We start from the raw sequence: 27247 nt of genomic DNA, 5'->3' as shown, positions 1-27247 counted from the left end.
CTGAAGAAATTTGAGATTTCTCTCTAAAGTTGAAACATAGTCGTTTGTTAAATTTATAGAAAACTTTATCTAGGGCCCAGGACTAGGAATATATCCATAGAAAGCTGGAACTCAACTTCCATTTCTTTGCCTTTTCACATCCCATGCCTGGGATGGTAAAATGATATCTTTTTTGTTTTGGAGTGTTTCTCAGCACTAAAGCAATCAGGAGTCATTGATTTGGAATAACGTATAGGATATGGTGCTAGTGACTGAAGAACTTCCCCATACTCTAAATGCTAAGTTGGCCCCAGACCTCAGGGTCCTGAACAGGGTGTAAGAGGTTGGTGCCTTTGGGGGCACACTCATTGAAACGGTGTGGGTGATGAAACTCCGAGCAAGCCGTTGAAGCAGCTTCTCCCCATCCCCAGCTTTGATAACCCAAATGTTGATGCTTCTCTGGTAACTATGTATTGCTATGGATAGTCTGTTTATAATGTATGTTTGTAATTTCTATTTATATTTGCCCTGAAGTTCAGGGAGCTGATCTTTTCCCCTTGAACTAAGTGAATGATATATGTATGTTTAATTAAACTGAGACTGTTAACCCCTTAAAGTTGCTTTCCTTAGAAAAGCAGATCAAAGAAACTGTGTTGGAAGTCTTTCCTGTGTGCTGTTGTTAATTGGTCTTACACAGCCAAAGTAGCTGTTAGCAACATTGTTGTTACAAATGCATGAGCTTTTTTTCAAAGTTCATTTCAAGGACATCTACTGTAGTGAGTCATTCTAGATACCCTCATCTGTTAGGTGGTAAAGAAGATAGAGTGGACCTGGAGTCAGGTAACCCTGAGTTCAAATCAGACCTTAAATGTTTATTAGCTGTGTGACCCTGGGTAAGTTATTTAATATCTATCTGCCTTAATTTCCTCAACCGTAAAATTGAGATAATAATAGCACCTAGCTTCTAGGGTTGCTGTGAGGACTAAGTAAAGTAATATTTTCAATGCATTTAGCACAGTGTCTGGAATATGTTAGGTATTTAATAAAGATTTCTTTTCTTCCTATTAATGCTCTTTCAGTCCTCAAATTATTCAGTATAAACTGGTCTGTTTGTATCTTGCATTCTTGAAGTAGGATGCAAACTCCTTGAGGGCAGGGATTTTTCTTTTTGGTCATTCTATCCCCAGAGCCTATAACAGTGACTAGCATATAAAAGCACTTAATAAACTCTTGATAGATTGGAGTGTTTAATATTTCAGTATCTAAGAATAATAAAACCTTTATTTAAATTTGAAATTACTTAACATTAAAGATAACTAAGAATTACTACACAAAGATAATTCAAGTACATATTTAATTAGTAATTGGTTTTATTTCCACTTGTGAGAACCAATGATTGAAACACAAAATTCAATGCAATAAACATTAAGAGCCACTAAAATATTAGTGTCATTTGGCCTTCATTCCCCAGGCAAAGTTACAAAAAAAATATGTCATAAGAGAAATTCAAAAGTCAGCAAAAGTAATTGATCTTAGATTTGGAGATGCAAGAGACTTCAGAGATAATTTCAGAACTTGCCTACTCACTTCCATTGTACAATAAGAAGTAATAGAGTCAGGATTAAAAAACAGGTACTCTGCTTTCCAATCCCTTTCTACATTTCCACTGCAATATGTTGCCTCCCCTAATTAAAAGACTAATTTATGTCAAACAGAATAATGGAACAATTTACATGTGTATACATATAAGTATAACATGTATGTATACACACATATATTTTATATATATATATATATAATACATATGTGTGTATGTATAAAGGTATATTCTGATGAATGCATTGTAGATTTGTTTTCCTAGAAATGCAGCAGTAAGCAAAAAGAGGCCATAAGCATCCTAAACCAGTTAAACAGAGATTGCTAGCATTTGGGTTCAGGAATGACCCCTTCTATATTTGGAAAATGCAAAAAAAATTTATGTTAGAATAAGTACGTTGAGTCAAATGAAGCAGAAGAGACTATTTTCTGTTGTTTTATTTGGTACTTTTTATTTAGGTAATTATTTGATTTTATCAGTGCAAGTATACTTCCACCAATGCAGATTACCATACAGCCACACCTTTCCTTCCCAAATGATTCTTGTCCATTTGTATCTACTACATCATCCTACATAATAGTCTAGCTAACCTAATGGAGACTTTTTTTCTTGTCGAACATTAGAGGCAGCAATATGTAACCAACTGACCCAATATGTTGTTTCTCATTCTCACTACTTGAGTATTCCTCTTTTTTACTTCCAGTTTTGCATGACATTTGCTATTGTCTTTTATACTATATCTCCTGTGCAAGGTGTTAGTAGCATAGTGCCAAGTAATCTGTTCAACCATGTATCTTTCATTACCCTTTGATTTATATGTTAGTTATTTCAATTATTTTAAAATAATGGCCAGTGTGCCTGGGATTCAAGTACAGAAAAGAGATTTGGGCTTGGAACTGGGACTCTGTTATATGGGAACCAAGTTAAACTGTGAATGTACTCCCATTCCCCTCCCTACAGACTGAGGTGGTACAGGGGGTACTGGGGAGGATTATGCCTCCCATGTGTTAGGGGAGTAAGTTTGTATATTTGTGATTATACCTTTTGAAATAAATATTTCTGTATAAGAACTAATCTGACTGGGGTATAAGGACCCCCCCCCCCCGACTTGGGGGAAATACCATCAGTGAGGGCTGAAGCCATTTGCAGAGAACCTAAAAACCCTCAGAATCCCTTAAATGTTCCAGAGAAACCTATGGGAGGGACGCAATGGTAAAATCCAACCCACGTGGTCTTCAGGCCTTGGAGGACAGGCTGACTTGTGTTACTGTAGAGGTAATCAGCCCAGGGCTTTTTGCTGTTTAAGTGTCCTTAACGATTCTTGCCTTTGTTTGAATGGAGCTGGTCAAGTGGGATCTTGTCTTGGAATGTTTCTCAGTGATGGGGTGCTTGTGCTTGGACCCTAATTATAACATCACATTTCCCCTTAGCCTCTGCCTGGGTGTCTGTGCCTGTGGCAGAATTCCAATTTCAGAACACATCTAGTTCTCAAACATTCTTTCCCAGGCAGCCTCTCTAGCTAAAGGGCAGTGTGCCCCAAAATTTTCTCTGCTTCTTCCTTAGGAAGCAGCTAAGCCAAATTATAGTTTGATTCCCAGGTATTGATAACTGACCATCTCCTGAGTCTAACATGTATCCTAGACATAATTCAAATGTATACTCCCTTACATTAGTCTTGACTAACAAGGCACTTGATGAAACCTAGCCAGTATCTCCAGCTAGCCCTGAACCTTTGGTGACTTAGTGACATTTTCCAGGCAAAACCACACCCCCGGGCAGCCCCACTTTGGGCCATTTATTTCCTAGTGAACTCTGGGTAAGATACCTGTGCAGTAGATACAAAAAGTGCATGTTCCTTTAAGAATTGACCAACTCCTAATCAAGCCTTGACCACTCCCTGATGCCACCCCAACACACCTGATTGACATGTTTCATCCCTAAATCTTGTACTTAAACTTTCCCTGTAGCCCTGTATGGTTGCAGGTTCCCTAAGGACTCTTGCCTGCTTTATTTACTTAAAGCGTAATAAATCTTTGCCTCCTTTACTTAAAGAATGCTTGGGTCCATGAATTCATTCCAGGCAGACTTGCCTTGGGAATTTTGGTTTGGGATTTCTGCATCCCTGGGTTCATTTCTCCCCCTACATCAGCACTAAGATAATTGGGAGTCATTGATTGGAAACCCTGTATATGGTAGTACTAGGGATTAACTAACTTTCCCACACCCTAAATGGGACTTTTCACTGTTCTTTGTTTGAGTGTTTCTTAGCACTGAGGTAATCAAGTGTCCCAGAGCCCTGAGACTGGTACGTAAGATCCGAGGTTGGTGTTTGACTTTTGGGACTCACTCATGGAAGGAGTGTTGAGACTCTGGGCAAACCATTGTAACTGTCCCTGGCTTTGCTAATCTAGACCCATTGGCTCTTCTCTGGTAACTATGTATTGTGATTTGATCAGACAAGGCATGTCTGTTGATACTTGTAATTTCTGTTTGTATGGGCTGATCTTTTCCCCCTGAACTAAGTGAATGATATATGTATGTTTAATTAAACTGAGGTTGTTAACCCCTTAAAGTTGCTTTCCTTAGAAAAGAAGATCAAAGAATCTGTGTTAGCCAGTCTCTGTGTGCTGGTTGTTGTTGGTCTTACACAGCCACAGTAGCTGCTAGCCAAATTATTGTTACAGTTACATAGGCATATAGCAACAAATGTGACATAATTTATGTTTAAGGGATCATATTTATATTGAAGGAATGTGTTTTTACAATGACAAACAGTCTGTTATCACAAAACTCACCATATACTTTTCCACATATAGTACAGTACCATTTTTCCTCTTTAGGTCTGGGCATAACTCATTATTCATCTGCAGTGCCTGACCCAAGTTAAATATATTAATGGTTATATTAAAGACTTTTCATTCAGCTATAAGATATAGTCCATGTAATATGCATTTTTAAACTTTTTGGATTGTCTAATTTTACGGTTAGACCAATCCTTTTATGTTGCCATGATTTTTCTTTGAGACTTACTGTAATGTTTGGAGTCCAATGACATTAGTAATGACATATTCAATTAAGAACATATCAGAGCCTCATCACCAGTAAGGAGTTCTTTGTACTTTGTGTACATGTCTCATTATAGCTATACTGGATGTCAAGATTTAATGGATTATTAAACAAAGTTATCTTCTTATTGACATCTGCCATAATCTTGAAAGTTACAGTTATAGACAGCCTGGGAAGACTTAAACTGATGCAGAAGGAAGGGAACAGAACCAGGAAAGCAATTAATAATATTGATGTCTTTTGTTTTCGCATCACATAAATTTCCCTTTACAGTCCCACCCCTTCCTCTGCCCAGGAAGCCACCTCATTTAATAAAGAATTTCCAGGAGAACAATTTGTACTATAACAACAGCATTGCAAAGAGAAACCTTTAGAAAGTGACCAATTATGATTCAATAGTGCTTATAATGAAATACACTTCCCAGTTCCTGACTACTCTCTGGGTAGAATAATAATATTTTAGACATGACCAATGAGGGAATTTTTTTTACTATTTACATTTATTACAAGGGTTTTGCTTTTAGTTTTCTTTTGTTAAGATGTCTATGGGGAGGAAGTATAAAAGAAATAAAATACTATTTTATTCATTGAAAAAATAAAATGCAAATTTTAAATATTCATGGGGGATACCTTATTTAAGAAATGTTTTCTGGGCTGAATTTTATTCTATCAAGTAAAATACTTTCTTTAAACCAATAAGTGATATACCCAATGGGATCTTACATTCTTTAAATCTTTCAAAATACCATGCAACCATACAGATAGTTTTCTGTAGAAAGTTATTTGAATAACCTTTGCTTTACCTTGTTTTTGCTAAGGATATTTTCAGTTCATAAATAAATCATTTTCACAAAGATTTTATGGTGATGAGAAAATCTGTTGATTGGTAGTAATTTATGCTTTTTTCCCAATTTCTTTGTTTTTAGTAGAAGTACTGTCAAAGATTTTTATATTGTTTTAGAATCTTCTCCTTTATGGGATAGCTTGATCATCTATCCTTAAATATTTTTTAAGTTGTGTTAAGCTCTAAAAATAGTTCCTATTGTATTTGGTGAGATAAAGCTATCTTCCCAATTTCATTTTCTGAAATGCTCTTCTATATTGTACATTAAATATGGATTTAGTAGATCACATATGTGGTACACGTAATAGATTTGACCAAGAAAATACATCACTTAAAAAACAAAAAGAGTGAGAGATCTATTTCACTTAGTATCTGCTTGTTGTGCTAATTCTAAACTTATTTGTTAATTTTATTCATGTAATAGTATAGTACAGCTAGATTTCATACCAAGTTCTCTGCAAGGTTCTTTTATCCCACATTACTTTTTGCTGCTTTATAATTTTCTGTCACCTTCTGTGATATTTTGTGAAACACCTCATATTCTAAACTGATATTTCTCATTTGTCATGTTTTCCATCATCTCTTATGTCTTCTGACTTCATCGTTTCTGCTTCTTCACTGTGGTGATCATATTATCTGTCAATTTTTTGAAAAGGTGATATATTTACTTAATATTTGTACTTTTGTGCATTGCACATTTCTTAGAGTTGATATTTTGGTTAAATAGATTTTGTTGTAATCTATTGTACTGGAGCTGTGTATCATATGTATTGTCTTCTAAACTTTCTCCATTCTTGTAACACGTTGTTAACTTTCGCCTTTACTCTCACCAGTCTAATGTGTGTTTAGATGGTGGAAAAAGAAGTTACAATCAATTTTAGAAGACTGAAATCTGACTGTAATCTACATCCAAGTAGCTCATTCTAAAGTGACTTCCACTTCTTCAAACAGGCATATTATTTGTAAGATAAAGTCAACCTCACAATTCTAATTATATTATTGGATACTTTTCAAATTCAGTACCTTCTAATTCCCTTTTTGAAGAAAATGCTCATGAAGCACATGAGTATTTTATGAATCTTTGATCTATGTAATTTATTATATCAAACTATATTTTTGGAAATTTTCTTTAGCTTGGCAATGTCCTTATAGAATTTTTCCACATTCTCCTCCTCTGTCACATGTTCAAAAGTGAACTGAAATTATTTTCATAATGCTCAGATTGCTTATACTAGTTGTGTGTGCTGCAAAGCAAAATTATCAATTATCTAAGAAATGATATTTTCTGTTGCTTTGGAGCATGTGATGAGACCAGCTTAGCAAACTTTTAAATTCACATCTTTATTGAGAATCTAGGAGCTCCAGCTTCTTTATATTTCTGATTTCTTTTGTAATAAAAATGCCACTTTGGATGTGATTTAGTTATTTCAGTAATGTATCAACTTGGTTATTGGACATAGATCTCACATTGAGAAAAAAACATTAATTAATTCTTGTTAATAGTCAAGGCACGGGGGGCGGAGCCAAGATGGCAGCTGGTAAGCAGGGACTAGAGTGAGCTCAGTACCTGAGTCCCTCCAAAAACCTATAAAAAATGGCTCTGAACCAATTCTAGAATGGCAGAACCCACAGAACAGCAGAGGGAAGCAGGGCTCCAGCCCAGGACAGCCTGGATGGTCTCTGGGTGAGGTCTATTCCACACGGAGCTGGGAGCTGGGAGCTGGGAGCTGGGAGCTGGGAGCTGGGAATGGAGTGGAGCAGAGCCCAGCGTGAGCGGCGTGGACCATCCAGATCAGAAGCCGGGCGGAGGGGACCCTAGCGCCCTGAATATGTGAGCTGCGGCAGTTACCAGACCCCTCGACCCACAAACACCAAAGACTGCGGAGAAGGTTAGTGGGAAAAGCTGCAGGAGTGGAAGGAGTTCGCTGTTCAGCTTCTAGCCCCGGGGGCAGCAGAGGTGGGGCAACTACAGCTGTTGTTACTTCCAGCTCCAGGCCCACCTGGTGGGAGGAATTAAGTGGCGGATCAGAGCAGGAGTGCAACAGCCTGCTGAAGATCTAAGCCTAGTCTGGACTGGGGGTTCTTGGGGAAGGAGGAGTGCGGCTCTGACAGAGCTGGCACCTCCCCCCCAAACGTAGAACATAGAACTCGTTAGTCTACAAGTAGTCATACCCCACTGAAAAACTCAAGGGTCAAGTTAGTTGGTTGGCAATATGGCCAGGCAGCAAAAACGCGCCCAGATTCATCTCAGACTTTGGATTCTTTCTTTGGTGACAAAGACCAAAACATACAGCCTAAAGAAGACAACAAAGTCATAGAGCCTACAACAAAAGCCTCCAAGGAAAACATGAACTGGCTCCAGGCCATAGAAGAACTCAAAAAGGATTTGGAAAAGCAAGTTAGAGAAGTAGAGGAAAAATTGGGAAGAGAAATGAGAAGGATGCGAGAAAACCATGAAAAACAAGTCAATGACTTGCTAAAGGAGACCCAAAAAAATACTGAAAAATACACTGAAGAAAACAACACCTTAAAAAACAGACTAACTCAAATGGGAAAAGAGCTCCAAAAAGCCAATGAGGAGAAGAATGCCTTGAAAGGCAGAATTAGCCAAATGGAAAAGGAGGTCCAGAAGACCACTTAAGAAAATACTACTTTAAAAATTAGATTGGAGCAAGTGGAAGCTAGTGACTTTATGAGAAATCAGGATATTATAAAACAGAACCAAAGGAATGAAAAAATGGAAGACAATGTAAAATATCTCCTTGGAAAAACCACTGACCTGGAAAATAGATCCAGGAGAGATAATTTAAAAATTATGGAACTACCTGAAAGCCATGATCAAAAAAAAGAGCCTAGATACCATCTTTCAAGAAATTATCAAGGAGAACTGCCCTGATATTCTAGAGCCACAGGGCAAAATAGAAATTGAAAGAATCCATCGATCACCTCCTCAGATAGATCCCAAAAAGAAATCTCCTAGGAATATTGTCACCAAATTCCAGAGCTCCCAGATCAAGGAGAAACCCTTTGCAGCCAGAAAAAAACAATTTGAGTATTGTGGAAACCCAACCAGAATAATACAAGATCTGGCAGCTTCCACATTAGAGATCGAAGGGCTTGGAATGCGATATTCCGGAGGTCAATGGAGCTAGTATTAAAACCTAGAATCACCTACCCAGCAAAACTGAGTATCATGTTCCAAGGCAAAATACGGATTTTCAATAAAATAGAGGACTTTCAAGCTTTCTCAGTGAAAAGACCAGAACTGAATAGAAAATATGACTTTCAAACACAAGAATCAAGAGAAGCATGAAAAGGTAATTGAGAAACGGAAATTGCAAGGGACTTACTAAAATTGAACTGTTTTGTTTATATTCCTACATGGAAAGATAATGTGTATGATTCATGAGACCTCCGTATTAGGGCAGTTGAAGGGAATATGCATATATATATATATATATATATATATATGTTTATGTATATATATATATATATATATATATGTTTATGTATATATATATATGTTTATGTATATATATAAGTGAATGTGTATGTATGTATATATCTATGTGTATATGTATGTATGTGTATATATATATGTGTGTGTTTTTATATTATATATGTGTTTATATGTATATGTATATATGTATGTATGTATATATATATATATATGTAAAAGAGAGAGAGCAGACACAGGGTGAGTTGAAGATGAAGGGAAGATATCTAAAAGAAATAAAATGAAATTAAGGGATGAGAGAGCAACATAGTGAGAGAGGGAGATAGGGAGAGATAGAATGGGGTGGATTATCTCGCATAAAGGTGGCAAGAGGAAGCAGTTCTGTGGGAGGAGGGGAGAGGGCAGATGAGGGGGGAATGAGTGAACCTTGCTCTCATCAGATTTGGCCTGAGGGGGAATACCATACATACTCCCTTGGGTATCTTACCCCACAGGAAAGAAGAGGGAGGAAGATAAAAAAAAATAAAAGGGGGGGGTGATGGAGGGGAGGGCAGATGGGGGTGGAGGTAATCAAAACAAACACTTTGGAAAGGGGACAGGGTTAAGGGAGAAAATTCAATAAAGCGGGACGGGTTGGGAAGGAGCAAAATGTAGTTAGCCTTGCACAACATGAGTATTGTGGAAGGGTTATACATAAAGATACATGTGTGGCCTAGGTTGAATTGCTCGACTTCTTAGGGAGGGTGGGTGGGAAGCGAAGAGGGGAGAGAATTTGGAACTCAAAGTTTTAAAATCAGATGTTCAAAAACAAAAAAAGTTTTTGCATGCAACTAAAAAATAAGATACAGAGTCAATGGGGCGTAGAAATTTATCTTGCCCTACAAGAAAGGAAGGGAAAAGGGGATGAGAGGGGAGGGGGGGGGTGATAGAGGGGAGGGCTGACTGGGCAACAAGGCAACCAGAATATGAGCCATCTTGGAGTGGGGGGGGAGGGTAGAAATGGGGAGAAAATTTGTAATTCAAACTGTTGTGAAAATTAATGCTGAAAACCAAATATGTTAAATAAATAAATTTAAATTAAAAAAAAAATAAAATAAAATACAAAAAAAAGTAGTCAAGGCACTGTTTGAGACTTTATATCCTTTACTCTCCATTCCTGGCCTTTGCAATCCCAAGACTATCATTTTGGAGAATCAAGCAAAATAGGCAGTAGTGAGCATTGTTGTGTTTTTTGTGTTCTTTTTGTTTGCCTTATTCTCCTCCAAAACGCATTACATGATACCTAATCTTATGATGATGACTGTTTCCATGCTTAGCTTAGTCAGACAAGGTACATCCACAGCCAAAGACTTTCTAGTTTGATAAGATTATATTAAGGCTTTTACCTTGCTAACATAGTCTTCAGGAACCCTGAGTTACCTTCATATTATAATGAGTCATTAGAAAGGACTTCAGTATTCTACAAAAGAAATTATAAAATAGTGCATTATAATATTCATGAGAACCCACTGGTTAATCAAAGGATATCTACGTCCAATTAAGTTTCAAAATATCAGCTTTTGAAATTACTTTTCAGATCAGTTCTGGACATTTTGCATATTGATAAATTGTACCAAAGGTGAACAAATTATATTGGAAAGTAAAGTTTAAATGAGTTTACACTTGACAGTATGTTGACTAATATTAAAACTCCAATATGCAATTTTTAATACCTTATTAAATATAATATGTTAATTCCAAATCTATTAATTTAAAAGATGTAATTAAGCAGTTTAGGTTTACCTGATGTAAAGTTAAAATTTGCCTCATGGAGAAGAGATTTTCTGAACACATTAATAACCTAAAGAGGTCTTAAAGGGGATTGTTTTCACATTTGATTTTGATAGGTTGATATAATTCTCAACTGCAAATGTGTTTGATCTGTAGTAGCTCCAGTAGACCTTCTACTTGAAAGTAACTATTAGTCAATGTGAATTAATTTAATTCAACATTAATTATATACTTACTATGTCTCATCCAATGTGCTAGGCTCTGGGGGAGAATCAATTGGAAATCCACCATGCCTTCATGGAACTTAGAATGGAGTAAAACTATGTGATCTTTGACAGTTCTAGAAGCAATGCCAGAATTTCACCATGTGACTTTCCCCCAATTATCCCAAATTAGTGAAAGATAATGATAGACATAATTACTTGAAAACTCATCGACTCTTGTGCTCTGTCCTTCCTGCATGTCCTACTTTCTTCTGTTTTCCATTTTCTCTAGGGCCTCTCTTCCTGCATTTGGTCTTAAAGTCATCTACTATAAACATATTTAGTATGCAAGGGAGACTTAAAACTACATAAATAATCCCTTATAATCTCCACAAAAAAAAGAAAGGCAACAGCAATGACCCAACACTTTGACAACTGTATCTACCTGAAAGTGAAGGCTGGGTAATTCTCACAGATGTAGGAGCCCCAATGATAAAAAAGAAAATTGTCAGTAAAGAAATGTATTTGAGAAAATTTTGTGATTTCATTTTTTAAAAAAAACAGACAACACTATGGCTGTGAGAAAGCAGTAACAATTTGCTGGTAAAGAACGAACAGTAGAGCAGAATATCACCCAAAGAGCAATTATACCTCAGCCATTATGCCAAATAGTGCTATTAGTTGCTCTGTTCAAGCTCTAAAAGCCCTTTACTACATTGTGTCAAACACAGTTCAGGAATAAGTCAGTTAGGAATATAAGGAAATGAGGGGGAAGCCCCTTTTTCACTCTAGTGAGGCATAGCACACTTAAAATTCTTGTAAAGATCTTTGTTGTGTTATGTCATTGCCACAACCCCTAGAATGTTTGGTAAAATTCATCACATAAACATTGTTTACATAGAGAAGATAGGAGCTGACATGAATCTCTTCTTGAAAAAAAAAAGAAAACCTTTAAAAGAAAGGATACACTATAAGAAAATAGGGAAGAACATCTTCAAAAAATAGCTTGATGGTAAAGATGACAAAAACCCTGAAACACGAACTCTAATTCAGATAACTGATGGGAAAGTCTGACACTCCACAGATGTGTATGACTGGTTGCTTTAAGATCTGGAGGCTTTTATGAAAAGATCTGTCCTTATAGAACTCTCTGATTCTTGAACTTGAATGTAGCAACACTACCACATAGCTAGCAAATCAAAACAGCTTCTTGAAAGAGCAAGAAGGTTCCTTGGAATATAAACTTGAGAAGGAGATGCATTTTTTTCTGCTTACTTGCCTGCCAGTCAAATTACAGTCTTCTCAAATTGATTGTAAACCCCTTTTTGTAGCATCTAAACACATAGTAGATGCTCAGTAATTGTTGCTTGTTGGTGTCATTAAGGTGGTAATAAAGAGCTTGGCTTCATTCCCTTAAATGCCTCCAGGGAAGGGCATAGAATTAGCTTAATAGCTGGCATCTAACATTCAAAGGATATCCTCACTGATTTAAAAGGTCTTACACCATAGAACCAGGGGATATCTCCAGACATCAAGGTGAACCTGGGGTTGCTCAGCAGGATTGTACAAATACAGGAAACTTCTTACTTTAAAGATATCATTAACACTGAACCATTTAGGAGTGAATATTCTTAGTTCATTAGCTCCAAAAGTTACTTATGACTTCTGCTTTGCTATCTATTAAACATAGGCTTGTGAAACCATCTGCCCTAAGGGGTCAGCTATAAATTACAGTTCAGCTACAAATTTAATTAGTATGGCCAGTGCCAAAATAAATGACATAAAACAGTTGAAAGATAACTCAAGGAACTACTCACTTTGTGAAATTTCAGAGGAATCCATTAAAGCAGGGGGGGAAAAAGAAAAAAGCAAGGACTTCTCCTTCAGGTATACCACTAAACTTTGGACAGGTGATATTATCATTAGGGCACCGCTGAATACGTGTTTGTCAAATGCCATCCTTTTTATTAAAGATGTTCTTGATGCCATTTCCTCCATTTTAACTATTTGACATTCCTCTCTCTCTCTCTCTCTCTCTCTCTCTGTGTGTGTGTGTGTGTGCATGCACAAGCATTTGCTAAAATAATCTGTATTGAAATGCAACAGCCTCATGAAACCAGGTTATTTCTCTTAAGTGGATGATATTGGATAGAACCTATAAACCACTTTGACACTTGGGAATTTGTAGTTTTCCTAAAGCAACAAAGCTGTTGAAGGTAGAGAGAGGTTGATTAAGTACAGAAGCATTAAACTTTTAATGATGTCTCATTGATACCCTGTATAATTGTTCCTATATTCAGGGGATGTCTCCATAAGTGCTCCTCCATTATTCAATAGGACAAGGTACTTTGTGAATGCCATCAAAATCAATTACAGTTTGGCTACTTTGGGGGGCCAATGAGGCAGAGAATTAACCTCCAACTAATTTCCAAAGTCATTTACCAGCTGATAGCCTAGCACATTTGCTGCCATGGGCACCAGACGTTATGGAGAATTTTTTAAAAAATGCATGCTGTAGGGTGCAGAGGAAAGATTATCTGGGCCTGAGATAAACTTCTAAGATACAGGCTTGTTTATTTATTCCTGATTCACAGGGGCCCCTGGGTTCAAGAACCTCTGAAATTTAATTCTGTATTAAATGAATATGAAACCAAGAGGAGACTCCCTGCCCCTTAAATGATCTGAAAGACTTCCAGACACCAGGATAAATCAAGCTAAAGAGACATTGAGATTAAAAAGGCACAGATAAGGAAAACAGGATTCCTATTAAAAGAGAGGTCCAGATTGATTCTAGAGGTTGAATGCCTTATGGCAAGGCTTTGGATATAAGCATGAAGTCATCCACTCACCATTTTAGATAGAACAGACTGAATGGTTTACCTTAAAACATTTATAACAACTTAGAAGACATGGTGATCCAGCTACTTAATGACATCTATTATTACTGGATGTCAGAAATTACTGGGCTAAATCAAACTAGTATGTTAATTGAGGTTTATTATGGCAAGACCAGGGTATAATTTAGAGAACTACTCAAAAAATACTTTATCTCTGAGGGGGATCACTGTGCCTCCTTGGGCAATAATTGCTGTCGTTTTCTTCAGTGTATTGCGATCATCTTGAGGAAACTAAATAAGTATATATTGTAAGAAGGAAATTCTCTCCTTTTTTTAGGAGAAGCTCATTATACAATATATAGAGCACTAGTGGCATTTAGATAAAAGTCTTTTTAATGCCCTTAGGGAAGACCTATTTTCATTAAGCATTCTCATTTAGAGAGTCATTGCCATTGGCCAGCTTATGAGCTTAACAGTCATTCAGTGCAGCAGTATAGGATATAGTGCTGGGAGCCAAAGGCATAATTCGAATCTTTCTAGATTTCTCACCAAAGCATATTTGAGACCAACTTACTATTGGCCAATCTTATTGCTAAAATGAAGTTGTTATTAAAGTGGGCCACTTGCTATTGAGAAATAAAGAAGAGGGGCAGCTAGGTGGCACAGTGAGTAGAGCACTGGCCCTGGAGTCAGGAGTACCTGAGTTCAAATCCAGCCTCAGACACTTGACACATTTACTAGCTGTGTGACCTTGGGCAAGTCACTTAACCTCAATTTCCCTGCCCCCCCCCCCCGCCTGCAAAAAAGATAAATAAAGAAGAAAAAAGATTTTAGAACTGGAAGGCACCTCAGACATCATCTCATTTAACCCTTCATTTCATTGATGGGGAAGTTGAGACCCTCAAGTGGTTCAGTGATTTGCTGAAGTTTACATGGGTAGTCAATGACAGAACTAGGGTATAAACTTCTAACTCTAGTACTCTTTTCATTGTCCCTGGTTTCCTGTTGTTCTCTTTATACTGTTACTTTGATGTTTGTAATGATATCTTTAATGCCTGTGTAAAAAGTGTTAACTCCACTATTGGCAAGATTGACAGCAAATGTTCAGGTTCTGGAGAAGTTTCTTCTAGAGTACTATAGATGTCATTGTAAAGTACCTTTCTGTATCAAGGATTGAATTAACTTGGATTCACAAAAGTCAACTGAGTCCTTCCTGGCTCAGTCAGTCAGTCACTAAGCATTTATTAAGCACTTAGTAGGTGCCAGCCACTGGGGTAAGCACTGGGCACAGTTACACAGGCAAAAGATAGTCCTTGCTCACTATGAGCTTATAGTCTACTATGCAGAGAACCTGAAAACAATGATCAACAAAGACCATAAATATATATGTGTGTGTGTGTGTGTGTGTGTGTGTGTGTGTATGATAAATTGCAAATAATTGATAGAGGAAAGCCACTACAATTGATGGGAATTGGAAAAGGCTTCTCATAGAAGACGGTATTTTAGCTGAGACTTGAAGGAGATGGAGATGAGAAGGGAAAGTATTCTAGTCTTGGGAAACCGCCCATGAAAATGCCCTAATTGTAGAAATGAAGAGTTTTATGAGAGGAGCATCAAGGAGGCCAGTGTTGTTGGCTCCATCAGGGAAATGATGACATGACTTGCGATTGACTTTGATTTGAGTGAGGGAGAACTGTGCAAAGTCATCAGCCTCAATGCCATGGTCCTCTTTGAAAATGAAGGACAAATACAACCTGTGAATAGACCAAGCTGCCTGAATGGTGACCCAGCTTGGTGGGTAACTCAGCTCATCCTCTTCCCCTTCCCCTTCCCCTTCCCCTTCCCCTTCCCCTTCCCCTTCCCCTTCCCCTTCTCCTCTCCAAAGGTAGGTAAATTTTGATGGCCAGAAGCTGCCCCCTTATGTTGGGGTTTACTGGCTAGATTTCTCTTCTTTCCTTCCTCCCTCCTTTTCTCCCTCTTCCCTCCCTCTCTCCCTTCCTTCCTTCCTTCCTTCCTTCCTTCCTTCCTTCCTTCCTTCCTTCCTTCCTTCCTCCCATTAGGGCACCGCTGAATATGTGTTTGTCAAATACCATCCTTTTTATTAAAGATGTTCTTGATGCCATTTCCTCCATTTTAACTATTTGACATTCCTCTCTCTCTCTCTCTCTCTCTCTCTCTCTCTCTCTCTCTCTCTCTCTGTGTGTGTGTGTGCATGCACAAGCATTTGCTAAAATAATCTGTATTGAAATGCAACAGCCTCATGAAACCAGGTTATTTCTCTTAAGTGGATGATATTGGATAGAACCTATAAACCTTCCTTCCAACCCAGTTCACTCTGAAGTTCATAGATTGGACCACAATAGGTCCCTGGCCAAGCTCCACTTAATGGCTGTATTTCGAGCCCTCATAGCTTAGAGTGGATGTCAATGGTAACTTTTTCTCTTTGGAACAGCAACCCTGAGAGTCTTCCCCTCTCAGCTTGATTTTTTTCTAATTAAAGGGGCCATCCTTTGATTCACTTCTTGAAGAGGCCTATTCACTGAATGGGCATTACCTCACTCAAAGTGAGAACCTGAAAAGGCCTGGTCCTAAAATGGCATCCTGGGCTATCTCCAGTCATCCTGATGAATGTCTGGTCACTGGATCCACATGGCTCTGGAGGAGAAAATGAGGCTGGTGACCTTGCACAGTGATCCCTCCCTCTAATCAAAGTCAACCGCAAGTCATGTCATCATTTCCCTGATGTCATGGTCTCTTTGAAAAAAAAAACAACAAAGGATAAACACAATCTGTTGGCTCCAAGAAAACAGGGAAAGGAACACAGAAGACTGAACAAATAAGTAAAAGGGGACCAGATTATGAAGGCTTTCAAACAGAGGATTTTCTCTTTGATCCTAAAGGTTTGAGAGCAAGTTTATTGAACAGGAGGGAGGTGACATGGTCAGATCTGTTCTTTAGGAAGATTAATTTAATAGTTAAGTGGAGGATGGATTGTAGTGAAAACAAGGAGCCCAACCAGTGACAGTTGAAATAGTTCAGGCGTAAGATGATGAGGGCCTTTACCAAGATGATGGCAGTGTCAGAGGTGAGAATGAGGCATATATAGGAGATGTTATGAAGGTAAACTCAATAAGACTTGTCAACAGATTGCATATGGGGAGGGGGGTGTATGTGCAGGGATTCTAAAATCCAATTATAATAGTCCCTAACCCCAAGGCACTTTCATTTACTGTTCTCTTTATATAAGGCATTCTATTTATGACTGCTCTGCTTTTGGAAAACTGATGCTAGAATGAACTTTCTCCTCATCTATGCCTCTAAGGTCTAGCTTACTTCATAGTATAGCTCAAGGATCATCTTCCATAGCTCATGTACCATATCTTGATCTTTCCCAGTCATTAGTACTCTGTCTCTTTTGAAATTATTTGTATAACAAGGTTATGGGGGCACAGGCCAGTGTAAGCTTGATTTAAGGTGTATGTTTTGTGAGTCCACTTCAGAGAAAGGGCACATATTCTGTGACTCTTTCCAGTTTGTTTTCTGTGTAATAAAGAGAGATCTTTTCACTGGCTTATGAGCTAGAACTGAAATCTGCATAGAAAAGGCCCTAATGACTCAACCTAGGTCTCTTTTTCTTAGTATAAACCTAGGAAAGGATGACTGTAAGGGCTTAGCAGACAATTAAAAGGCCCATTTTTGCCACATATCAAGCAGACAAGAAACAATCACACAATGCTTCATATGCTTTGTCGTGGGGAACAGCACCTTCCATTAGTTGTGGATCAGAAAAAAGGAGGTGTGAGGAACGCAGGTAGAACATGATGCATGCTCAAAGGATTTGATTCCCATCATTCAGTCTCTCTAATGTATTTGCATAAACAGTACTTCCCATTCACTTATTTGTCTATATGCTGTATCCCTCCAGTAAAATATAAGCTCCCTGAGGGCAGGCAATATGTTTTTTGTTTGTTTTTGTGTAAACAGAGTCTGGCACAGAACCTGACTCATAGTAGGTGCTTAGTAAATGTTTATTAAATTGAATTGAGTTCCTTACACACATAGTATTATATGAATCATTTCTATCACAAACACAAGGGAATCTCTGAGACAGGTGTTATCTTTAAATCCATAAGGACTGATGTTCCAATGTTCAGAAATTGCACTGTTTATAAATGGATTTTACTATTTAATGATAACTTTTCTGGGCAATTTTCTCCAAAGTAGAAAGTAGTTTTGTGTTTGGTTTTAATTAGCAGAACTTTGCTTTTCACAGGCACTCCACATGAGATAGAGCTGCTTGTCATCTGCTGTGTAATTCATTCATGGAAGTACTCCATAGGTCACCAGTTGATGAAGATATTTGAAATGGAAATTCAAGAGAAGCTAAATTATTGTTTATGATGGGAGAAAGAAAGAGGGTAATGCATGTTTTAGACTCCTCTAGTGGAGGGTGTGTGTGTGTGTGTATGTATTTAAAGAAAATGAAGGGCTTCTAGGCTAGGTTTTTTTTTCACTATGGGAGTTTTTTTTTTAAATAAAAGATACATTGACTATAACTGCATTTGTTATTTGAGAGTATGTTGCAAATTTTCTCTCGTGTCAAAAAGTCTGTATCTTGTATGCTTGTATGTGTATATATGTATATTATTCATAGACACAAACATATATATTCATCTTGGTATTGAGTTATAAATACTTCTTCATATACAAACTGTCATTGAATACAAAATAGGAGTGGGAAAAAATTATTACCAAGATGTCTGGCTCTACTGTATGAGAGAATGATAGCTGAAAATTTAGCAGCAAACTCATTACCAATATTTCTATGAAAATCTTCCTTATATGTTCTGGCAGGCAGCTAAATTGATCAATGTCAGTCAGAAAGGAGAAGATAAAGTAATGAGGGAGAAAAGTGAAAGAAAATTGATACTGGGTCAGGGAGAAAAGAGAACACATGGAGTATTTGGTGAAATATACTCAGACGACTATTGCTGAGACTGAGTGATCAAATCAAACTTTAAATATCCATATATATATATACATATATATACATATATATATATATATATTAAGATTGAGGATATTTAGGGGATTGTTTTAAAGGAAATCTCAAGATATAACATTTCTTAATGTCATCTATAAAATTCTTACCTTCATATACAAAGATTTAGATGCTGGTTCATCCACAATGACTTCTTCCTTAATTTATAGTTTATATCTGTGACTTGAAGCTTTTTGATTAAAAACCACAGTGTCATTTTGGTTAAAGTGGCTCTCAATGTGTCACTGTATCAGGATGTGCATGTCAGGGGCTGATTGCCCCACATTAGGCAAAGTAGATCTTGCTAAAAAGCCTGCCTATCCCCAAATAACTTTTCTAAGAGCCTGAAATGCTCATCTCAAATGGAATAGCCTCCTGACTAACTGGTCTCCATGCTTGTAATTTGTAGCTATTCTAGTCTAGCCTCTGATGTTTCCCTGGATTTCAACCTTCTCTTGCTGGCCTGTCCTGGCCCTCTGAGCCTTCCTGCCTTACTGCCTTCCCTCTGAGATTGTCTTCCATTTATAATTGTTTCCAAATTGTCTGTTTCATTAGAATGTGAGCTCTTTGAGAGTAGGAACCTTGTTTTTGCCTTTATTTCTATTCCCAGTCTTTAGAACACTTCCTAGAACATACAGTAAGTAGTTGTTTTGTTTTGTTGTTAAGTTGTTTTCAGTGGTGTCCAATTCTCTGTGACTCCATTTGGGGTTTCCTTGGCAGAGCTACTGGTGGTTTTCTATTTTCTTCTCCAGCTCATTTTGCTGGGGAGGAACTGAGGCAAGGAGGGTTGACTGACTTGCCTAGTTTACACAGCTAGTAACTGCCTGAGGTCAGATTTGAACTCAGGAAGATGAGTATTATTGACTCCAGGCTCAGCACTCTATCCACTGAGCCACTTGACTACACAATGCTTGTTGGTTAATTGACTAATTGATGTTTTCTGCTTTCCAAAGGGCCTCAAGAAAGGAGGGACCCAAAGTCATTATGAGAAAAAGGTTTACATTTCTCTATCTGGATATATTGTCACCTTGGAATAACTTTAGGGTAATCTCTAAAATGAAGATTATGTCAAGGGTCTTTCTGAAATGTGGGTCATAAGGTCCTTTCTCAAAAGAAAAAGATACTCACAATGTAATAGGTATATGGTAGTAAGTTATTTTCTCTACTACACAAACTGCATAAGAGACAAAATATTCATAGATGTGCAACAACAAATACAGAAAGCAAAACACCTCAAATAGCGCCTTACGCTCATTATATAGGACTGCTCCTGGGGTCTAGATCCTCTGGCCAACTGTGCATGTCTTTCTTTAGGGTTTCAGCTACAAAATTCTCCTGGTAATGGTGCTTTTCTACTCTGAGAAGTGTGTTGTTATGAAAATCACTTTCCCCTAGGCAGCTAGCAACTGACTCAGGAATTCAGGGACTCTTGAACTCAGAACGTAGCTGCAAAGACTGGAAAAATTTATTTCTCAGGAACACTAGTTATTGAGCTTTGTATAAAGAGAGAAACAAAGGTATAAGGCAGCTGGTGACTCAATTTCCTGTCCTAGACTTAAATAAGCAAGCATATTGGTCATCATTCCCACGTGCATCTCCAAACATCTACCTTTGGTGCTGGGAGAGGAGAAAGGAGAGAAATTTTCTCCTCACTACTCTTCATTGGAAGTCAAAGGGAAAGACAACATGAACAAAAACAGAAGCATCAAAATAGAAGTAAGGATAAGATTATATATATATATACATATGTATATATATATATACACACACACATATATATGTATATATATATGCATATACACACATATACATACGTACACTATATATATAAATGGATACATAGGTATATTTATGTATGTATGCATATATGTATAGACCTATATCTATCTCTTTATCTATCTATATTAGCTATCCAAGGAGGTAATTCTTTTAAAAGGGCCCATCTCTTCTAACTCTCAGTAGCCAAGTAGTTAATCATCTTTGATGCAATGTTCGAATCAATGGGAACCTGTTGTGTTGTGTCATATCAGGAGGGGATGTCCTTCACTAAATGTCCAGACACAGGACCCATTCCATGAGAGGTCCTGCAATCCAGGATATCATGGGTTCCGCTGAGTATCTGTCTTACTGTGATCACATTACACCTCTACTCAACTTTTTCCAGTGGGTCTTCATTTTGCATCATTTTAGTTGTTAAACTCCTTGGCTATGCATTCCAGAACCTTGACATTCTGGTTTCTGCTCTTTCACCTTCTAGACTTTTATTACATACTACTCATTTAGTCTTTATTGCCAAAATATTTAATTCACCTTCCCCTGAATTTGCCCCATGTTTTCTTATTATCTCTTTCTTTGCATATAGAGTGTCTGAAATTTAATTAAATTAGAAAAATATTAACTGCCTATTATGAACCAACAACTGTTCGAGGAACTGAAAAGAAAAAAAATGAACGCAATTGCTACACTCAAGGAGTTTACATTCTACTGGGCAAAGCAACATATGCAGAATATATAAAATCTTTTTAAATGTGATTCAGGGCTGGTGAAAATAGTATTAAATTTAGGAAAGATCCTTGAGCCAGGCATGTTAAACTTAGGGGAGTGGCTACACAAAGGCACAGAGATAAGAGATGGAATATCATGTACATAGAATGGTAGATATCATAGTTTGATGGGGCCATGAAGTGTGCGAGGAGGAATAATACGTGCACTATCTGGCAAATTAAGTTATATTTAGATTGTGAATGGTTTTAAATACCAAACAGAGGAGTTAGTATTTTATCAGACAAGTAATAGATGGATAGTGATTTTTTTTATCCTTACCCCATTCCAGAAAGCCATCCTTTATTATCATCATCATCATCATCATCATCATCATCATCATCATCATCATCATCATCACCATCATCATCATAATGATAATAATAATAATGATAGTAATAATAACAAAAGTTTAAGAGGGAGAGAATGAGCAAAACATATATCAAAAAGTATGACATTATAGAAGTATTCCACACCTAACATCCCCAAACTCAAAAAGATGTCTCATCGTATCTATTCTTTGAAATTTTATCCCTTTAGTTTTATAAAATTAAATTTCAATTATTTTGTTGTTCTTTTACATTGCTTATATTCATTATTTATTTTGTTCTCCTGATTCTTTTTACTTTACTTTAATCAGTTCATATAAGGCTTTCCATACCTCTTGGTACTGCTATTCGTACTTTTGTGATAGCGCATTAATATTCCATTCCATTATTATACCATAGTTTGTTTAGCCATTTCTCAATAAGTGGGCATATAATATAATTTTGTTTCAGTTCTATGCTAATATAAGAACCAATGAGCCAACATTTTTAGTATATGTACAAAATCCCTTTGGGCTCCTTGGGGTATATGCCTAGCAAGAGGAACTCTGTCTCAAAGAATGCGGACATTTCAGTTACTCCTTATCTTCCAAATTGTTTTCCAGCATAATTCAACCAATCCACATCTAAACTAACAAATGTCATTATGTCTATTTTTACTCTTACAATATCAACATTGATTGTTCCATCTTTGATCATCTTTGCCAATTTTCTGGACATGAAGTAAAATCTCAGAGTTGTTTTGATTCGCATTTCTAGCACCAGTAGTAATTTATAGCAGTCTTTCAGACGGTTGTTGACAGGTTTTAAGTCTTCCATTGCCCACTGATTATTCATATCCTTTAAAAATTAAATCAGCAGCAAATGGTTTTGATGACTTCTTAATAATGTGACTTGAGGTGTGAAAATATTATTAATCCTTCATTATTACCTCCCCCTATTATTTCTCTTGCTATTTCAGACTTCTTTTTGTTCTGAATTTTATACATTGGAATAGTCTATCAATGAACACTGAATATCCCTTTAGTTTTTAAGTTCTTGATTACTTTCAGGAGTATTTTGTAATTATATCTATTTAGATATTTGATGCATTTTGTAATTATTTTCAATGGAAGTTCTCTTTCTATAATTGCTTTATGGATTCTGTTTATACTCCTTAGAATACAATTGATTTTTGTGGCTTTATTTTGTAGCCTATTACTTTGAATCTTGTCTAAATTAATTTCTTTTTTGATTTCCCAGAATTTTCTAAGTAAACTGTCATGTCATCAGCAAATAAGGCTAGTTTTATTTTCTCTTTGTCAATATTTATACTTTTGATTCCTTTGCCTTATTACAAGTATTTCAAGAATTATGTTCCTAAAATAGGAGGAAATTGAAACATTTTTACTTTACTCTTGAAGTTATTAGAAAAGCTTCTGGTGTTTTGCCATTATGTATAATTATGACATTTGATTTTAGATATATACTATTTAACATTTCAAAAGAACCCACTATGCTTTTACCCTTTTTAGAATTTTGGGCATAACATTATTATATTTCATTAAAATCCTTTTATGCATCTAAGGATATAATCATATAGCTTTGAATGTTTTCATTTTATTGTGATTAATTATCTTGATTATTTTTTAATATTACTTTTAAATATTTTATTCCTAATATAAATCCAACTTTTGTTGGATTTATGACTTTTGTATAAATTATTATAGCCATCTTGTTAGATTTTATTTAAAATTTTTGAACCAGTATTCAGTAGCATAACTGGTTTATAGTTCCCTCTCTTTTCTATATTTTTCTCCAGTTAAGGTATTAATACTATATTTGTCTCATAAATGCAGTTTGTTTCATTGGAACATGATTCTTTCTGATGAATTGTGTCCTTCCTCTTTCATTTCCCCAGCTTTGATCCTTCCTTTGCTTCTCTAATTTTCATACAGCTCTCCCCTCCCACCTCTGTCGATAAAGGATAATAGGAGTTACAGTTACTTCATTTTTCACCCATGGATTTGATAAATATACATTGCCCATTCGCACAGTCTTCCACCTTCCTTGTTCCCATTTATATACCACACTACTCTGCATTGTTGTTCCATAAAACAAACAAACTCCAAACCATTAATTGGATTAATTTATCTGTCAGGAGGTTATAGGTTTTAGTATATGGAACTTTAGTTCTATTCCTCCACCTTTGTTTACCCCCTTTTAATTAATTTACTCATATCTTTTTTCTTCTTAAATGATTAAAAAAACTTAATCCTCTCTCTTTTTATCTTCATAGATGTCATTGTTTTTCTCCATTAAAAACAAAATTCTTTTAAAAATGGGATAATTTGTTTCATTGCTCCTTTCCTAATATATTTATTAACCACAGTTTCTATTGTTCAGGATGTTTGCAAGTGAAATGTTTTGCTTTTCTTAATTTTTTCCAAGAATTCTTCCAATTCTTTTCTTGTTAAATGTTTATCTTTTCCTATGGATAATGAGACTTATGTTTTTAGTGTAAGCCACTTTGGGTTGCAGCTCCAGCTCCTTTCCTTTTTGGAAGATATTATTCTGTTCTCTTCCAAGGTTTTTATTGGGTACAAAATAATCTTTTTGATGTTCAAATTCCCTTTTCTTTCTATCTGATGGTCTTTCTTTTGAATACTTGTGGAATTTATTGTCTGTCATTGGAATTTGTCATCGAAATTGTCAAATTTAACCATTATGTACCCTGTAATTTGAGGCATAGGTTTTTTTTTTGTCTTTCTGAAGTTGTTTTGTAGTTTGCTTCTACTGTTATTTTGTTTTTGTATTCCAAACATTATGGTTGTCTTTTAAAAGCATTTGTCACATACTTCTGGTAGACCTATCACCACTTAAGTTGTCTGAAGGTCAATGTTTTTGGCTTTTATAGAAATTGTTACTTTTTGCTTCCCACCTTCCCCCCATTTATTATACTTCAGCATTTTTGTATTTCAAATCTAATAATTTGTTTTTCACTTCTTTAAAAACTTTCTACCATGGATCCATGGATTCATTCTGCTGTCCCCCTACCCACCCAACCTGCTAATTGAGACTTTTTTTCTTCTCCCCTTAAGGGATATAAATTGTAAAATATATTCTCTCAATTTTTTCAATTATGGATACCACTTCTCTTTCGAATCATACTTTTTCTAATCATTATTTGGTTTGTCTCAAGCTCTCAGATGATATGGATCTCAGTGACCAGAAAGGGAATTTCTTCTGTCTGTGTGTAGATCACCATAGTTCTTTGCTCTTTGAAATATAATGCTCTAAGACGTACACAGTCTTTTAGTGTACAGGTGGCTAGGTCTTTTGAAATCCTGACTGTTTCTTTTTTTTCTTGTTGCTTGCAATATTTTTTCTTTAACCTGGGTATTTTGAAACTTAGCTTTGACATTGCTGTAAATTTTCTTCCTGGGATCTCTTTCAGGTGGTGATTGGTGTAGTTTTTCTATCTCTACTTTATCTTCTTGTTCTAGAACCTCAGGACAATGTTCCCTGATTTCTTGCAATATTGTATCTAGATTTTTTAAAATTATAACTTTCAGGTAGTCTGACAATTTTTATATTATCTCTCCTCCATCTATTCTCCAGATCAGTTGTTTTTCTACTGAGATGCTTGGGTCTCCTCTATTGTTTTCTAGTTCTATTATTTCTGGGTGTCATATAACATCATTTGATTCCTCTTGCCCAGTTCTAGTTTTCAAGGATTTTCTTAAGATTTTGAACCTCTTTTATCAGTTGCTTAACTTTTTTTTGTAATTTTCTTGGATTGCTATTATTTTTTTTCCTAATTTTTCCTCAGTCTTTCTTATTTGATTTTTGAATTCTTTTTTAAAGTTCTTCCAAGGCTTCTTTTGGGGGTTGGGACCATTTGATGTTACTCTTTGGGATAGCAGTAGCCATTTTTAACCTCATTATCTTCCTTTGAATATGAACCTATATTTTCTTATATACCAAAGTAACTATCAGTGGTCAGGTTCTTTTTCCATTGTTTACTCATTTTTATTTTCTTTTATTTTATTTTTATTTGCTTTATTTGTTTATATTTTATATAATAAATATCCTTGTTTATACATTTATATTTGTTTTGTTTTATTTTTAGCAGCTAATTATTATCGGGTTTCAATCACAAGTTGTGGTTAGTGTTGCTCTAGGCCTCAGGTCCTCCTTACTTTCATTTTCTGAATTTTGTTCTTAATTATATATACACTCACCAGGTTTGTGATTGCTCACATCCATAGCTAATGGATCACTTATGGTCAGCTAGGCTGGATTCTGGAAAAAAGGGAGGGTGGGTTGGGGGTTCAGGGAGGGGTATTCAATCTTCCCCACTTGACAGTGGTCTACTATTCCCTAGTTAAAAGTTTGTGAGGTAACAGTTCCTGAGGTGAAATTTTCTGAGGTGTAGTGTGCTGCTCTAGGGCCTTCTGTTTGTTCATTCAGTCGAGTTAGCCTAGAGAGGTCTATACTTCACTCAGACCAAAGCTTAGCACTTGGAGGTCCCATCCTTTCTGAGGTCCTTCCAAGTTAGCTCAGGAGGACATCTACATTACCCCTTTATTTTTGCTACTCTGCATTCATTTTGTGGTCATTTTCTTTCTGTTTGTTGAGGAAAGCTGGAGAGCCTGAAAATTTCTGACCTACTCTACCATCTTCCCAGAATTCTTGTCCCTTCTCAACTACTTTTAAGAAAATTAAACACATACAGATCAGTAATACTTTTGGTTAACTGAACCTTTATCTTAATATTGTTCTTTAGAGACTAGGTAGACAGAAATGTAAAATAGACTTAAAATCAACACAGATAACTAGTAGTGCCGCATGCCATCACTGAAAAGAGAGCAAATAGGGAAGGAGAAGAATATCACCAGCTGTTTAATGGAGTTTCTTCTTTCCCTTTTAGGAATGGAATAGAGCTCAATGACTAAGGGAAATGTCATGCCTGATGGCAGAATGGAGGAGCTGGATATAATGGCCCCATGAAAATAAAGGTAAGAGTTAGAGAGAGAGGGAATAACTAATGCTCATCTATAGTTACACAACTCCAAATATCACTATTAACACTAGTTAGAAATATTAAATAGGTAGTATTTAAAGGAAGGACCTGGCAATTGATTAGATATGGGGCTTAAGGGATAATGAAAGGGCAGGAATGCCCCTGAGCCTCCAAACCTGGTTAATTGGAAGGGTAGAGATACCTTTGCCAGAAACAGAATCCATTGTCTTGATCGATTGAAAACTGGTCAGGGCAGCTAGGTGGTGCAGTGAGTAGAGCACCTGCCCTAGAGTCTGGAGGACCCGAGTTCAAATGTGAACTCAGACACTCGACACATTTATTAGCTGTGTGACATTGGGCAAGTCACTTAACCCCAATTGCCCTGCATTCTCCCCTCCAAAAAAAGAAAAAGAAAAATTACTGTTCATTCAATGTCTAGTTCCAGAGTTGCTTCATTTGTGAAACTTTCCTTGATCTCTGGCCAGAACTAATCCCATCTGTCTTGGATCTCTTAATAGCACTTTATTTCTCACATATGCATTTATAATATTGTACATTGTAACAGAATGTTATGTATACCA

This window comes from Trichosurus vulpecula, chromosome 5 (genome assembly GCF_011100635.1).
Source record: "Trichosurus vulpecula isolate mTriVul1 chromosome 5, mTriVul1.pri, whole genome shotgun sequence".
Classification (NCBI taxonomy): domain Eukaryota; kingdom Metazoa; phylum Chordata; class Mammalia; order Diprotodontia; family Phalangeridae; genus Trichosurus; species Trichosurus vulpecula.
Note: the sequence above shows the minus strand (reverse complement) of the source record.